The 5,108-nt window shown below is 42.7% G+C and overlaps 1 pseudogene; it reads right to left on the reverse strand.

Moving 5' to 3' along the window:
- Window positions 1-4,706: 4,706 nt before the first annotated feature.
- Window positions 4,707-5,108, reverse strand: LOC110205407 (biogenesis of lysosome-related organelles complex 1 subunit 2 pseudogene; annotated as a pseudogene).

Here is a 5,108-nt window from a genome sequence, read left to right on the forward strand (position 1 = left end):
CCTGTCAGCCCTCGCACGCCCAGGCTCCGCGGCGGCGCCTGCTGCATGCCGGGAAGTGCGGGCCTGCGGCGCTTCGGCTAGTTCCCCGCCCCCATTCAATTCCATGAGTTTTATTAAGCGCCTGTTAGCGGCGGGTCCCTGGGCTGGGCAAACACGAAGGTGCAAAACCCCAACCTCTGACCTCAGGATAATTCCTTAGGGATCGCAGCCCCGAGCAAGACTCGGCACATTCTCTGGAGGCGCACTCTTTGCTTTGGAGCGGAATAACATCCCTTTCTAGGTGGTTTATGCTCAAACTTCTTAAAAACTCAGTTTTGGAGAAACGAGCAGGACTCTTAGTGGAAGCTTGGTGTGGTGGGATAAACGCGGGGTCTGCAGGAAGGACCTGGGTTGGAATTCTGACCCTTGACTCTTGCTAGTTTTGTGACCGTGGGCAAGTTGTTTCTGTTCTCTGGGCCTCAGTTTCCTCTTCTGTAAAAGGAGGGGGTTAGACTAAATGATCTCTAAGGTCAACTCCAAGCTCTGAATCTGTGACGTATGTCATTAAAGAATTAGACTTGAATTCTGACTTAAATATCATAAAATCTCCCACTGCTAATTGCCACATCTATTAGTCACCAAGTATATCTACTGAGTATTCACAGCCCAGTGGAGTTATCCTCTACTCCACATTTTGAATCCTATTCACTTCTCCCTTAATTTTTAATTTTTTAAAATTATTGACTTTTAACTCAAACAAGAGCATTTTAATATACAAAACAGGAAAAGCGGCATAGATACAGTTATAAATCTGGATCGATCTACCTATACTGGTGAATCTCTGTTACAGTTGTTGAGGGTTTGGTTGGGTTTTTTGTTTGTTTTGTTTTATGTGTAACCTTGTATTTAGACCTTGCCATTGGTCCAGGGGTGGGGAACTTTGTGCCTCGAGGCCACATGTGGCCCTCTAGGTCCTTGGGTGCTTTGTTTTTTTGACTGAGTCCAAGTATTACAGAACAAATCCTTTTATTAAGGGGATCTGTTCTGTGAAGTTTAGATTCAGTCAAAGGGCCACACTTGACCTAGAGGGCCACATGTGGCCTTGAGGGAACGGGTTCCCTACCACTGGTCTGACTCCAGGCAAAAAGTCTTCAAGTTGCCCACACTCTTATAGTAGGAGGGAGCCAGGAGAGGGAGTATCTTTTATCCTTTGGCTTTTGCTTTCTACCCTAAACTATCACACCTGGTCAGAGTGCAGCACTGACACTTTCTGTTTGCTGAGACACTTCATTTTTTTCCTTTTTGTGTTTTTAATGTTTAGTTGACACTTCCCCCCCTTTTTTTTTTTGCATCACTATCACTACCCATGGACTCCTCCCTACAATTCTTTCTCACCAAAAAAATTAAAGCCTTCCTTTGTACTAAAGAAGTACAGTCAAGTAAAACAAGTTTCTTTGTATGCTTCCCTAGTCCACTACCCCTCTGCCAACAAGTGAGAGGCCTTCTTCTGGAGTCATGATTGATTATTGATCAGTGTTCCTAAGTCTTTCAAAGATATTTCCCTTTAAATTATTGTAGTTATGTTACATATTATACTGGTTCTACTCCACTCCATTAGTTCATGTGTCTTCCTATGTTTCTCTTGTCAAATCATTTCTTATTCTGCAATAATATTACATTGCAGGCAAATAGACAGATAGATAGATGGAGAGAAACAGGCTGAGGAAGAGACTCAAACAAAATTTATCTCTTAGCTGTGGGACAGGCAATGTGCCAGGTGCTTGGGATACAATATAATCAGATACCCTTTGCCTCAAAGAGCTTACATTCTAATGGGGGAAGACAGTACACAAAGGAAAGATGGAAAGAATATGATGGGCATGGCAAGGAAACCTAAGGAAGTTGCATGGAGTCCTGGGGCCCTGCAATTTAAGGCAAAAAAGCTTACTTGTCAGAGCCTGTGAGCCAGAGTAGGAGATGGTGGGGATAGTGGGACCATGACAAGGAGACCATATACGTAGTAATTTGTTCAGCTATTACCTAGTTGGTGGTCTCTCACTTTGTTCCCAGTTCTTTGCTGCAACAAAAGATACTATTATAAATAATATTGCACATACTGGTCTGAGTAAGAGAGAATTTACAGAAGACTCTAAGTATGAACAAAGGGGCTCTCAGTTTCAGCTATAATGATTACTGCTTTCTGAATTCAGGCAGGGGAACTACCAATGCCTGCTAAGCCAGGGTGTAACAGGGGCTTGGACTTAGAAACAGCAAGATCTCCCTGTCTGTAATAACTTCCCAGAGACCTAAGTCACTCTCTAGGTTGCGTATTGAAATACAATTTGAATTAAAAGGGTCTCCCCTAATTGCACAGTCATGTCAGATTCAATCTCACAAGCACACACATACACATTGTTGTTTACTGAAAAAAAAATCAAAGAAGGAAAAAGAGACTCAATATAAATGAAAGAGGGAAGTGATATCAAATAGCCATTTTGATAGTGACTCTCTGCTTATGGGTAGAGGCCTTCTGCATGCCTCGGTGACAATGTGGACTCTGGTGGTTGAGACCATGCCTTTGCAAGGCTGAAATAGAGGGAGCTTACATCCCCATCCCAAGGCAATATCTGGGGGCAATAATGCTTGATTTGGGATGGGATAGTTGAGATTTAGCAGGAAGAGCTCTAGAGGGAATCCTAGTTACTAAGCTCTGTCATATGAATGAGTGATTTGCCTCAGGGGTAGGATTAATCACCCCAGTTCACAGTACAAACTAGAAAACTAGAAGATTTGGGAATGGAAAATAGGGGTCAGGCAGAGCAGAATACAGAAAAGGATATGTGAGATCCCATTAGACTGTGAAATTCTTGACAGCAGGGACTGTTTTTTATCTTTCTTTGTGTTCCCCAGTGCTTTGCACAGTGCTAAGCACATAGTAGCTGCTTAATAAATACTTGTTGAACAATCGGGATAACACAAGATTTAGCAGCTTCTACATTAAAGGACCACAGGGCATGGAATATAATATTCTGGAGGGCAAAGGAGATAGGATTACAACCAAGAATCACCTACCCAGCAAAACTGAGTATAATCCTTCAGGGAGAAAAAATGGTCATTCAGTGAAATAGAGGAATTTCAAGCATTCCTGATGAAAAGACCAGAGCTGAATAGAAAATTTGACTTTCAAATACAAGACTCAAGTGGAACATGAAGAGGATCTGTCACTGTGAGGGAGATGATAAGAGCCCCCTTATCACGCCGTGTCACTGCACAGGCACTCTACGGTTTGTTCACCAGACCTGGTTGCACCAGTGGATCAAGAGTTCAGATACCCGCTGCTGTGAGCTCTGCAGGTATGACTTCATCATGGAGACCAAACTGAAACCACTCCGGAAGGTAGAGCATTGTCAGCATAATTATCTTTAAGTGTCAAAAAGCATGGACTACTAGTTGGACAAGCAAATAATATATTTTGAAGACGCATTATCCTCCTTAAAGGTTCAGTGCCAAGGTGCTTACTTCTCTTGGCACCGTGGGCTGTGTTTGGCCGATGTACTCATAAGCCCAAAGTTGACAATAGAACCCTATGTCTATTAAAAAAAAATACTTGTTGCCCTACTACTTACTGGGCTGCCATTCCTCATTTGATCCAGAGGCTGAAAGTACTAACTTCAGGGTTGTGCTTGCAGTTTGGATCAACCAATCATATGTGCAGAAAAGATCACCAGGAAAGAAGAGCAGTAGAAGCATTCACCTACAGTTGGCCATTTCCTTGCATTTTCAGTTTTATCCCTTTGCTAGAAATATGAACTTATCATCATTCAATAAAAGGTAGGTTTTTTTGGTTTGGGTTTTTTGCTACAATCTTTTGTTTCTTGCTGTCCTGGTGCTCCCTTAGCTTGAATTCTGGCTCTCCTCAGGTTATAATCTCATTGAACTTTTGGGAGTATGTGCAGTAATGTTGTGCTAATAAATGTTTAGAAACCTGTTCTCTAAACAAACAAACAACCAACCCTGAAACTATTCTCTCCAGAGTTACCAATGAACTCTTAATTACCAAATCAAATGGGCCCCACTATCTCCTTTACTTGTCTCTGATAAAAAGGGGCTCCTTCTCCTTGCCAAGGCTCCCCGCCTAAATGTGCCCTCAATCCTATCCCTTCCAGTCTTCTACAGCAGCTTGCCCCCTCAATTTCCTCAGTTTCTCCCTCTCTACTGGTTCCTTTTCTGCTGCCTGTAAACCTACCCAAGTCTCTCCATCCTTTAAAAGAAAAAACCAAAAACACCCTCTCTAGACCCTACTATCCCATCCCTTCAAGCCATCATCCTATCACCTTTTCTCTTTCTCAGCTAAAATCCTTTAAAAAGCTAACACTCATTGTTTCCATTATCTCTCCTTATTTTCTTCTAAACTTTTCACAATCTATCTTCTTTTTTTTTTGAGGGTCATAGGTCAGCATTTATTATCTAAGTTGAGGAACAGGTTATGAATGGGGTGAGGGGGGAGGCAGGGAGACAAGAGCCTCTCCTTTGTGTCTGCTCCCGACAGGGTTGCTCCTGAATTCTGAGCCTTGGTCCAGGGCACACACACAATGAAGCACACGATAAGATGAGGTTCCAGGGGCTACAGGTTTAGGAAACATCAAGGGGTGGTCAAAGTTAAACATCCAACCAGAGGTAAGGGCTGGGATTCTCCTTGGATCAGCAGCACTGCTTCCTTTTAGAAACTGAAGTATAGTGATAAGTTCAATCCCACTTATTTCAGCTCTTAGGAAACATTCTTGTGAAGTCTTTGTGCTAATGGATTCTTTCATCGCCTCTCTAACTTCTTGTACTTTGCTTCTAGTTTCTTTGAATATGCATCCAACTTGTAAGCTGCCTGCTCCAGAGCTGCTACTCGCTCCTCAGTTAAAGTGATCTGATCCAGAGAAGGCTGAAGTGCTGCAGATTTCTGGTTTAAGTCCTTTAGGTTTCTACTTATGTTTATTGCAGTATCTTTCATTTCTAGATACTTCAAGCTAGTCAGTTTGTTCGTATTTTCCAGAAGTTTATAGTCTTCACGGGTGGCTGTCAGCTCGCCGGTTAGGTACGTGGCCATTTTGGAGAACATGTCCTGGCACAGCCCCGTG

This window comes from Phascolarctos cinereus, unplaced genomic scaffold (genome assembly GCF_003287225.1).
Source record: "Phascolarctos cinereus isolate Bilbo 61053 unplaced genomic scaffold, phaCin_HiC Scaffold_5;HRSCAF=322, whole genome shotgun sequence".
Taxonomy (NCBI): Eukaryota; Metazoa; Chordata; class Mammalia; order Diprotodontia; family Phascolarctidae; genus Phascolarctos; species Phascolarctos cinereus.